A 12959-nucleotide genomic window follows, 5' to 3' on the forward strand; every position below is an offset into this window, starting at 1 on the left:
GCCAGCATTTGTTATTTTCTGTCTTGTTGAACTTTGCTACTATCCTTCACTATTACTCTTGCACTCCAAGTTTCAAACTTTTACTTGGGCTCCTTTTCAGATTCAAATGCAAAATTTCATTATTTCCCCTAAAATTTAAAGCATCCATATTAAGGCTGTTCAGTATTTAATATTCCCTCCACTTCGCCCCTTGGTTGAACTGGGCCTCAGGGACTCTTAGGCCTGAGAAGTACAAGTTTTTCCAGCACACCAACATTAAAGGAGCTAGGAGGAGTGGGCAAACGCAGCTAGGCAGTTTTTGCCGGAGATAAGAGCGATTTTCAAAAGCCCCTACAGCAGGAGGTCGAGTCTGACACAGGTTTCTTTCACACTTGGTACCTTCCATCCCAGTAATACAATCCTGGCCCTGTTTCCCCGGCCCCACGGCCATTTCAGAGTTATGAAGTCATAACAGCTGCGACTGCAGGCTCAGGCAATGAAAGCGGGAAACAAGCTGGCTGGCGTCCCATTCCCCCTGCCAGCCGGAAATACATGCTCACTGAAATTAAAACACTCACAGGGGAAAATGTGAAGCACAAGAGAGGGAAAAAAAAAAAAAAAAAAAAAGCCTGATATTGATGGGAGAACCAAGAGGAAAAACAGATTCATACCCAGTGACAGGACGTCTTCCTATCTTGCTGCTTGGAAACCAGCATTTTACTGCTGGGCCTCTTTGGGCAGGGTCTGCAAGATTCAAGTCATTTCACATTTACAATGTTTAGCAAGGATTGCCTCCAGCACACTACCCCAGTGCCAACACAGTCTCACACAGTAAACCCACCAGGGGCATATGGGCAGAATTTAAGGACTTGGGGTTACAGGACTAGGGACCCACAAGCAGGATTTGGGGAAAGTATCCTTCAGTGCCTTCAGCTCAGTAGGGGAGGCCTGGGTTCTTGCTTAGTCTGTACAAGTGGAAAATGCGACGTAAGTGCCAAATCACAACACAGCGCGTCATGGGCCCAGTACTTTACAATCTGTTTCATGAGCTATTCCTCTGAGCATGCCTGGCAGTTGGAGTGCTCCATTAGCACTGCAGCAGATGTGAACCCAAGCTCAATGGCTTCCTTGGAGCACTGAGGCCTCCCAGGCAAGCAGGTGGCAGTCCTAAGCATTTGGGGAGGATTTAGGGTTGAGGTAACATGTTCTGATGTTTAAATTGCCTCTCCTTTTATCTTGACTAGAGTAGTCCTATGCGGTTATGTATACCAGTTCTGGACCCTGATCTGCCCTTTGCTTGGTCAGTGTATGTCTCCGGCTGATCCCATGCTGCCCATCTGTCCATCCCATAGAGGCTATTGTTGTTTTTAGTTGAGTCAGCCCCTGATTCATGGTGAGTTCATGCACAGCAGGATCAGACTGTTGTAATACACTGTTGGTTTCCACTGGCTGATTTTCAGAAGTAGGTTGCCAGGCCTTTCTTCCCAATCTATCTTAGTCTGGAAGCTCCACTGAACCCTATTCAGCATCATAGCAATGGGCAAGCCTCCACTGACAAACATGTGGTGGCTGTGTTTGAAAGACCTACATAGAGGCAAGAATTCTACCACTGAATAACCATGGCCATTGTCATTAGTTCCTCTTATTTCCAATCACAGTTGTTGTCACATCCAGCTCAACCTTCTGAGATTCACAATTAGGTCTTACAGTTTTGTCTCCTCTGGCTAGGAGTTCTTTTGAAGCAGTGTTCTCAAGGCTTTGAATATGAGGGAGGTTTTCATCCCATCTCTGTGTAACCCATTCACTCCTGCCAGTGTTTTCTTGCTTCCTCATCAATGTGGAACTTTGTGTTCTTCTTCCAACATGTCTAGCACTTTAAATACATGAAGAAAAGCAAAAGCAAAAAGAAACGTTCAGAGAAGCCAAACCCTGTCCCATGTCTCCCTATTCAACAGCAGCTGAGTCTGGAGCTCGTTGTAAAGCACAAGAAGAGGAATGGAGAGGATGTGGGATGAAGACAGCCCTTTCACAGGGTCTCTCTTCTTTCTTATTTGGAGGATCCTCATAAGTGAGTGTCTGCTCCTTTTGTTAGAAAGAGAGGAAGGAAGGAAGGAAGGAAGGAAGTGAGAAAGAGAAGGAGGAAGAAAGGAAGAAAAAAGAGAGAAATAAAAAATAGAGTGAAAAATGTGCACTGTTTGTGTCCAAAGGAAGAGTTTCTAAGAAAGAATTTTATGAGTACAATAGACAAGGTTTGCGGTAGAATGCAAAGAGGTAAGTATGGAGGATTTACTATGTGGAGTCCCTGGGTGCTGCAAACAGTTAGCATGCTTGGCTGCTAAACAAAAACTTCAAGGTTCAAGTCTGCCCAGAGACACCTGGAAGAAAGGCCTGGTGATCTTGCAAAAACTCAGCTATTGAAAACCTTATAGAGCACAGTTCTACTCTGACACTTGGGGTTGCCTGAGTCAGAATCAACTCAACAGCAAGTGGTTTTATTGTACTGTGTGTAATATATAATTGAAAAATGTAAATACTCACTACAAAAAAAAAAAAGCACACAGGGAGAGAGTCAGCTCTCTAACTACGTATCAGATATAACTCAAGTGTTCATATAAGCTATCATCCAAACAGGAAACTTAGGCCTAATCCAGACAATCTTTTATGTGAGTCCCACTGATTGTAACTAGACTGCACCAACGATTATGTCTGCTTGGCAGTGTTCTAATTTACCATAGTTAGCAGTGAACCCCATGAAATTCAAGAGCAAAAGCTGAAAGGCAGGAAAGGTGCTATATCTTCATAAATTTGTCTTCTGGCTCAGACACAATAAAGGAATCTTGCTTGCCTCCACAACTCACTGAAAAAGAAAAACACTAAATTCATCAGGAAGCAACAGCAACAAGTGCGTTTCACATAAGAGGAATTCCCGCTTCCAATTACATTGCTTCCTGCCACCTGGTCCATAACTAATTCAAAGTCTCTCTAAATGTAAAAAGTCACCACCATTCATCTCCCGATTTTACTTTGTGATTGTAACACAGAAGTTTCCTTGATTCCGGAAATCAATTTAAAATCTTAAGAAGGGCAGGCTAGACTGTGTTTGGTGAATCATTTCCTTGAAGCATCCCCTGGAGAAGTGAGATCATCAATGAGCCCAGACATGGTTGGAATCCTGTTCTTGCACCAAATACCCCTGCAGTGGCTGCAACACTCATCTGGTCCCCTCAGGATGAATCTATAGGACATAACACACATTGTTGCAACTTGACCATGAATTCCCTGAAGAGAGAGAAATTTAAAACTATATCTATTCACTTTCTTTCCAATCTTGGAATGATGCTTGTCTCGGAGTAGAAATTCAAATACCCTTCACATTTCTAAAAATGTTGATTTACCCAACTTCATTTGTGTCCCTGGGTTCTACTTAAATGAAATGCTACACCTGAATTCTTAAGAGCTGTGGACAATCAGGTTATTGAAGGAGATCCATTTATAGGAAGTTAGACAAATATAAACCAGGTGGTTCATGGTAGAATTCTCACCTTACATGCAAAGGACTCAGGTTCGATTTCTGGCTAATCCCTATGCAGATACCACCAATAGATGCTTGCGTGTTGCTGTGGTGCTGGATTGGTTTTGTCAAGGCTTCCAGACTAAGACAGACTAGGAAGAAAGGTCTGGTGATCTACTTCCAAATATCAGCCAATGGAAACCCTACAGATCACAGTGGAACATTGCCCAACCTACAACTGATCATGGGGATGGTGCAGGACCAAGCAGTGTTTGGTTCCACTGTACTTGGGTCTCCATGAGTTGGAGGCCAACTGGACAACAGCTAACAACAACAGCCAGATATAGACAGGCAAGACAAGAGGGAACATCAAGTCCTCTGGATTTGTCCTTGGAGATCTATAGCCTTCAAGAGACTGCCTTAGGGGACAGGATGTCATATATGCCAGGTTGGTTTCAGAAACTGGGGAGTATGAAGAGCCAGTTTCAGCCTCCATCAGTCATGTGCAGTGCCCAACATTAAACAGCACCTTCATAATTGTACCCTGAAGAATGAACAATTTCTGTCTCTAAGCTAGAGTACACTCTCCTATCTTCTTGACCTTAAGAATATTACGTTGGACTTTTCAGGAAATAACATTAGAAAGTGCAAGAATCTCCATCTCATCTTTTATCTCATATGTTAAAGTATGATTTAGTAAACTTTTACTTACTAGCTTCTTTCACTAAGAAAATATTTTTCATGTATGCAAACTGTTTCTGTATATGTCACAATTCATTTTTAATGCCTTGATATACCAGCTGGGAATAGAAACAGTTTCTCTCTATAGGCTAGCAAGATGTATTAATATCGTTACAGGCTAAGGCAGATACGAGGAAGGCACTATAAATTCTCATAATATAAAGCCTTCCTCAGTCACTGAGGGAAGGATAAGTAAGTATCAGAGACATTGTCATTTGTTGTCTGGGAACTAACCTTTGGTCTCTGTAACATAATACTGGGTTTCATGAAGTGCTCAGTGTGTATCAGGGACTGCCGAAACAGTGGAATGCTCTGTTTGGTGTCTTGCTCCATCAGACGGGACATAGGCATTTTTGCCTTATTTAGAAATATACTTGTATTATGACGCTGACTGTTTGTTAGCACAGAGGGAGACAGAGAGGCTCACAGTGTTTGAGCCCCTCATCTCGCATTGTTTATGTTCATAAAATAATTTAATTAGCTTAATACACAAAAGCATTTTCAATGCATAAACAAAAAGAGCTCAGAAAATTCAAATGTTCCAAAGGCAAAAAGAATAGAAAAGTCAAGTCATTCTAAGACCTTCTCTCACCCTGTTTTCCACATTCCTGCAAGCCATGTTTCTAAAAGCCAGTGGGCCTTCTAAGAAACAGTCATGTGTCCTAATGTTAGTAGGATTTTGGTAGGACATGGAAATCTTCTAGATAGATCAATATTTAAATTGGCTCTGAATGCCATGGCTAGGCTCATCTTCTTAAATGACTCCCTAAAAATATAAAATGGAAAGAAAAGCCAAATACATGGTTCATAATTTCCAAAGCAGTTTCTAAATACATGGATTGATCCAGTTGTTAAAGGTGAAAGAATTTAAAAATTTAAGGCTGAAAGAGTAAAAGGAATGAAAAATTACATAGCTCTTCATATGTAACAATAACTATTTTATTTTAATCTTCCATTATATTTTATTAGGAACTCTGGTAGCATGGTGTCTAAGGCACTTGACTGCTAACCAGAAGGCTGGCGGTTCAAACCCACCAGCCACTCCCTAGAAGGAAGGTTGGGCAATCTATTTCCGTAGTGATACTGCCTCAGAAACCCAAGGAGGGGTCACTATGAGTCTGGGCTGACTCCACGGCAAATAACAACAACAAAAAAAAAAAAAATTATATTTTATTAATGTTTCTTACTTTTTATTATTTTAAACTCTTTAATCCATAAATGCCTATGGACAGCCTCAAAATATTTGCACATATTATTACTGTACTGTACTATAATCTCTGTACTTCAATAATATAAATGTAGTTTATGGGTTATGGGAATAAACTGAATCAATCAATAGAATATGAATTACCTAGAGATAAAAGTGCCATCTACATATAGTTATGCATTTTATATAATTAAAATTAGTTAATTTGATATAAGTATTAATTATCTGATAGTCGCATGCTAAGAACTTCATATGAACTATCTCTTAATAATTATCTCCCTAAACATGAGATAGAGACAATTGTTATTTACATATTTCAGATGAGGAAAATGAGGTTTGGAGAGGTTAAGTAATTTGTCCAATGAACATAGCTAGAAAGTGAGGGAATCAGTCTTAAACTCAAGCCTCTCTGATTCCAAGAAAAAAAAAATCTGACTGCCGTAGAGCTGGTTCTGACTCACAGTGACCTCCATTGGTTTCCAAGGTTGTAAATCTTTACAGAAGCAGCCTACCTCATCTTTCTTCCATGGAGCAGCTGGTGGGCTTTTGACCATAGACCTTTTGGTTAGCAGCCAAATGCCTTAACCACTACACCAAAGGCTCACTGTTAACTACTACTTTCTCCTGAGAGATGGTGAAAAGTTCTTATGGAGACCTGGTGGATTGAATTGTTATTTCAGCTATGATTATTAAGAAAACCAGGTGACTTGTCACTGTTTTTTGATGTGTCTCAAATTTTGCCCTGTAAATCTGTCCTTACTGGTATCAGTTATAGTTCAATCAGACAAACAGAATCATCAGGAGGTACAGTCATGTGTGAATGTGTGTGTGCATATATGCCTATGTTGTTGGTTTTGGTTGTCATCATGTCAGCTCCAACTTTTGGTGACCTTATGTATAACACAATAAACAATACCCCATCCCACACCATCTCCATGATTGTTGGTATATTTGAGTGCATTGTTATGGTTATAGTGTATAGCCTTCCAACCTAGGGGGCTCATCTATATATACATATATATACACACTCGTGTGTGTGTATCTATATCTTTGTTACAGAGATTTTTGCCTTACAGGATTGTGGGAGCTGGCTAAGCAGTCTCTTTAAGGCTGTTAGGATGGGCAAGGGGGCAGGAAAACAAATGGAAAGTGAAGGACAGCAAGGACAACCTGGAACCCACAAACAGGAGCTGGAAACCATGAGGATGTCAATTCTTATTTCCTCGAACCATAATAGTGTGATATCCTACAGGAGAAGCCAGTGCCCTTCATCATGGAGGTATGAGATGGCCTAGGAGTCAGACAAGATGTCCAGTAGGAGGAGTAGCTATTGTAGGCCTGGTCATGGACCCACATTAACAAGAAGATCATTAACAACAGGTGTGAGTTACAAAATGGTTGTGGTTTCACTTCTGCCTTCCAAATCCCCCACAAGAATCTTTATTGTGGCCCATTCTAACCCAAATAGTATTCACAGGGAATTCCCAGTTACCAGGGAATTCTGAAAAATGTAGTTTAGTTTAGGCAAGTTGACATATTACAAAGCCACCAAAACCCCCACACCTTGATTTCTTGCATTAAAACAACTACAATATTCTGGAGAAGACTTGGCTATACATACTGGGAGTACACTGCCGTGTCAGCAAACCTACTTAAGTCCATCCTTTATGCAGTTTGCATACACTATGCACCAAAAGTACAAAGATGAATGGAACATGATGCTTAACTTCTGGATGCTATCTGTTGGATGTCAGGGAAAAGAGAAATATAAGTAGATAATATCAATGTTGTTGTTGTTGTTGTTATGTGCCGTCGAGTCGGCCCTGACTCATAGCGACCCCTCCTTGGGTTTCTGAGGCAGTATCACTATGGAAGTAGGATTTCCCAACCTTCCTTCTGAGGAGTGGCTGGTGGGTTTGAACCTCCAGCCTTCTGGTTAGCAGTCAAGTGCTTTAGTCATTATGAATATTATGAAAAGTGAGCCTATGTTTCAATCAACCACTTGCTATCAAGTTGATTCTAACTCATGGTGACCCCATTTATGTTAGAGTAGAATTATGTTCCATAGAGTTTTCAATGGCTGATTTTCCAGAAGCAGAATACCAGACCTTTCTTCCAATGTACCTCTAAGTGGACTTGAACTATCAAGCTTTTGGTTAGCAGCTGGATGTGTTAACCATTGCATACCAAGGGACTCCCAATAGGGTCCCACAAAAGCAAGTAATACTACCCAAGACAGGGTTTCATAAGCTTTCTATAGGATGGGATGTCTCAATACTCTTAAAGGATAAAGTCATGAGTCAAGAAGGATAAGTAGAGATTTTAAGGTGGTTGGGGAGATAGAATAACCACTTAAGTCCAAGGCAGAGGTGGGATAAAGAGATTTCCAAGCAATTATATAATTATAGGAGACTAGGAGTGGAAGGAAAATATGTTGGAGAAGGAGATGTTGCAAAACCTGCTAAGTCTACATATATTTTGATATACTGTGGAGCCTGGACTTCTTATCTTAATATATAGAAGCAAGCAGAGAATTATAGACATGAAAATAATATGGTCATTAAGGTAGATAGTAGCCAAGATAACTATCGTCAATTTCTTATCTCCCTGTACCTGTGTGTCATTCATCACATTAAAAAGTGGAACTGAATTTCCCTTCCCTTGAATCTTAGCTGGTAGAAACAACTGCTTGACCAACAGAATGTAGCAGAAGTGATATTCTAATAGTAGGTCATAAGAAGCCTTATAGTTTCTTCTTGGATGTCTTGGAAAACTCACTCTTGCTTCCTGGCACTCCTTCCTGGAAGCCATGCTGTCAGAAGCTAAAACCACATGGACAGGGCAAGTGAAGGTGCTTGGGTCAACCAACCAAGTTGAGCTTCCAGCCAAAATCCATCATATGCATTGCCATCTTGAACATCCAGCCAAGATGATTCCTTTCACAGCTGCCATCTGAGTGCAACTGTATGAAAGGCTACAAATGAGAATTGCCTCCATTGAGCCACAGAATTTGAGAGATATTAATGAATTGTTATTTTAGGCTCTGACTTTTCATGTGGTTTGTTACATAACGATAGACAACCAGAGCCATCATATATGCAGTTTACAGGGAGGAAAGCTATCTTGGATTACAGCTAATTGACCTAGAAGTGGTAAAATGAAAGTAAGGAGATCTGGTAGGAATTCTTTCTTATATTTAAGATAAAAGATAATAAGAGCCTGAATCTGCGAGTTAATATTTGGAATAAAGATTAAAAACTGGACTCTAGAGATAGGAAGCAAAGTTCATACACTTGATAAGCAAAGAGTAAAGGAGGGGGAAGAATCAAAAATGCCTTTTGTCTCTCTTGGACAACTGACATGGGAACTGGATATCTAAATCACAGAGCCCTAAAATGCTAAAGAAGGGTCAGGTAGGATGGAAGGAGGAATAGGATGAGTTCACGTAGAAATATGTTCAGTTAGAGGTTCCTAGGGGATACTCGGAGTGGCCAGTTCAGGTGGAAATGTGATGTAGGAGTTGGAGGCTCAATGTGAGAAAACTTCCTCATAGATGACCCTCAATAAAGAGCATGAAGGTGAGCAAAATCATTTAAAGTGACCTAAGAAGTAAGCCAAGGATGTACCCCTTGAAAAATCCATAGAGTACTGCATGAACATGGAAAAATAACCTGAATTTTCTCAGTTTCTACATTCCAAATATGGGAACAAAATACTTCATAGGATTTTTAAGAGAATCTGGCACAAGATCTTAACACAAATTTAGGGTTAGTTATTTTTATTGTTATCATTATCATACCATTATTAGTGCTGTTGAGAAACTCATGAAGGAGACGAAGAGCTACGAGAGAGGTAGGAGAAAAAGAGAGGGGTGCCACAGAAGTCAAAAATCAAGAGTTTCAAGAAAGAAAAAAATGAGAAGTCAGGAGGCAGTACTGGGGTTGGCAATTCTAAGGCTGTTGAGGATTCTTTCAGGAGAACTTTTAATGAAGTGATGGGAGTCATACAAAAGCTTAGGTAGAACATGAAGCTGAGTGTGGATATGAAGACTCATAGATGATCATTTTAAGAAAGTTGACTGGAAAGGAAATGAAAGTTAGTGGTAGCTGGAGGGAAGTAGCAGGGTGAAGGGAGTTTTTGTTTGTTACTTTGTTGCCTTCTTATCATTGTGGTTTACTAGCTGTTTTTTGTTTGTTAGAGAAGAAGAGATATGAGAGGAATGAAGTCCTGAACCTTAAAAATGTTATGCTGAGAGAAATAATTACACACAAAAGGATAAATATTGTATGATCCTATTTACCTACTTTTATACAAATAATGTGCATGTTATACATTTTTTTGCAAACTATGCAACCTGCTCAAGTGTTAGTTTCCTAGGTGCATGATTTACATGTATGCATTATTTATGTTGGCATGTTATATGCAAAACAAAAGTGTGTGAAATATCTAGAAAAAAATGCATAGTGACAAAGGTTTATTAGTGGTTACCAGGGATAGGTGGGAGGTGGGGAATGGAGAGATATTTCTTAGGAAATACTGAGTTGCTGTTCAATGTAATACTGCCGTTGAGGAGGTCCTGACTCATTGCAACCCCTCCTTGAGTTTCCGAGGCTGTATCTCTATGAATGTAGATTGCCCAACCTTCTTTCTAAGGAGTGGCTGGTGGGTTTGACCACCAGCCTTCTGGTTAGCAGTCAAATGCCTTAGGCACTAAGCTACCAGAGCCCCTAATGAAAATATTAGGAAATAGATAGTGTAAGATGGCTGCATAGTATGGTGAATGTAATTAATGTCACTGAATTGTTCACTTAAAACTAGTTAAAGTGGCAAATGTTTTGTTATGTATGTTTTACCACAATAATTGTTTTTTAAAAGAAGAAGAGATGTGAATATATATGAGAGAAAAGAACCTGAAAATAGTAAGAAAAAAAAAAAAAATAAAAGGAATGGATTCAAGTGAAGGTCTTGGTTGAGAACATAAGTCCTGCAGGGATTACATAAAACCACGCAGGTAAGTCTGTGTTAAAAAAGCATCTGGCCTGGGATGGATCCCTTTCTTGGCTGGCAGGCTTGAAGGGGCATGATTTGAAAGCAGGATATTAGAAGATAATAATGTGAAACTCAACTATTTAGTAGGAGAGGAAAGTTTGCATATTATGAGGTGGTTATGAAAGTATTTCCTTCTTATGAGCTGAAATGGTCCTGCCTCTGAGAATTAACGTTTGTCCTCAGGAGTTAAGTGTGGGAACTGAGTCAACAATTATTACTTAGACACTTATACCATATAGAGATCAACCTTCAGCCCACCTTGGTGGGAGAGAGCCAAGAGCTTAGTTAGGGACCATGGAAGCCCCTGTCTGATGAGGAGGTGGGGATCAGAAAGCATCACTGATCACAATCCAAAGTGAGTGACTTCAACTTTTGAAAAGATCTGCTGGGCCTTGTGGAAGTAGGATGGTATGGGATAGATTCTGGGGTATAGTGTCATGAAAATAGGTACATCTCTACAACTTAGGTTCCAGACTAGATGGTTTAAGAACCTTCCATCCTATTCTTCCCACAGCAAATAACCCTGGATAAAATTCATAAAGCAACTGACAGACATCTAAAGATGGAGATCACAAGATGTCTAAGATACTCAAGACTCAAAGAACAATTCAGCACTAACTTCCCTAGGTTTTGTTTACTTGGTTGTCTGTTGATTTTTTTTTTTTTTTTTTTTTTTGCCTCCTATGTAGAGACCCACAGCTCAGAAACAGTAGTGGGTAAAGATTTTAAAAGCCCAAGAAAAAATTTTCTATATTTAGCTAACAAACACACAAACACAACCATTGCTGTGGAGTTGGGTCCGACTCATAGCAACCTCTCCTTGGATTTCTGAGGCAATTGAAAACTCTAAAACTGAAAAACACCATAACCAAACAACTTTTTTTTTTTAATTCACTGGATATTCTTAATAGTAGAAATTCATAAGAAAAGACCAGCAACCCAAGAGAAAAAAAAAAAGAAGCAATGATAACAGATTACAGAAAAGAAAATATAGCCCTTAAACAAATAACAAAAATGTTCAACCTCATTCATGATGAGAAAGACTTCATGAATACTACAGATTTTCACCTGTTAGAATAGCAAAACTCCAAAGTGTGAATATACACTGTGGGAAGTATGTAGAAAAATATTCTCATAGGCAGCAGATGGACATCTAGAATGATTTGGTAGCATCCCTAAAATCCACTTGCTATTTGGCTCCATAACTTCACTTCTGGAAGTTTATCAATAGGAAACTTGCATATGGGTAAAATAACATATGTACAATGTTGTTCATGTCTACCTTGTTGATAATCACAAAAGACTGGGTACAATTTAATGTCCATCAGCAGGATATTGGTTAAATTAATTCTTTTATATCCATGTAATGACAGGTTATAAAATTGCAAGAAGGAAAAAAGAAAATCTCTCCATAAAACTTGCTGTCATAGAATAAATAATGAGGGAAAGAATAAATTTACATTGGATGGCTGAATAACATGATAAACACAACTAATGTCATGGAATTTTACATGTGAAGAATGTTGAAAAGTCAGTCAATTTGCTACATATATATTTACCATAATAAAAAAAATAAAATTATAATTTATATCTGTGTGTTTGTAAATGTATAAACTCTGAAGGGACATGGTAACAAGAATGAGCTGATCATGAGCAAACTAGGCTGATGGAAAGAATATGAGACAGAGTCTTGACTGTATGCCTATTAAAATGTTCTGGTTATTGAACCATGTAAATGTATTGCCTATGAAAAAAGCACCACCACTCATCTGTCAGTTTGTTGTATTTTGGTGGCTTGTGTGTTGCTGTGAGGCTGGAGGCTATGTCACTAGTATTTCAAATACCAGCAGGGTCACCCATGGTAAAGAGGTTTCAGCAGAGCTTCCAGACTAAGGCAGACTTGGAAGAAGAAAGAAGCCATCCACTTGTCAAAGAGTTGGCCAGTGAAAACCTTATGAATAGCAGTGAAACACTGTCTGATATATTACTAGAAAACTTTGTGAATAGCCCTGAAACATTGTCTGATATAGTGCTGGAAGATGAGCCCCTCAGGTAGGAAGATATTCAAAATATGACTGGAGAAGAGCTGCCTCCTCAGAGTAGAGTAGACCTTAATGATGTGGATGGAATAAGCTTTCAGGACTCCCATTGGCTGATGTGGCATGACTCAAAATGGGAAGAAACAGCTGCAAACATCCATTAATAATCAGAACATGGAATGTATGAGGTACAAATCTAGGAAAATTGGAAGTTATCAAAAATGAAATGGAACACATAAAGTTTGATATCCTAGGCATTAGTGAGCTGAAATGGACTGGTTTTGACCATTCTGAATCAGGGAACCATATAATCTACTATGCTAGGAATGACAAATTGAAAAAGAATAGTGTGACATTCATCATCACAAAGAATGTTTCAAGATCTATCCTAAAGTACAATGCTGTCAGTGATAGGATAATATCCATACACCTA

Source organism: Orycteropus afer, unplaced genomic scaffold (assembly GCF_000298275.1).
Source record: "Orycteropus afer afer isolate SDZICR_OR568_19922 unplaced genomic scaffold, OryAfe1.0 scaffold00005, whole genome shotgun sequence".
Classification (NCBI taxonomy): Eukaryota; Metazoa; Chordata; class Mammalia; order Tubulidentata; family Orycteropodidae; genus Orycteropus; species Orycteropus afer.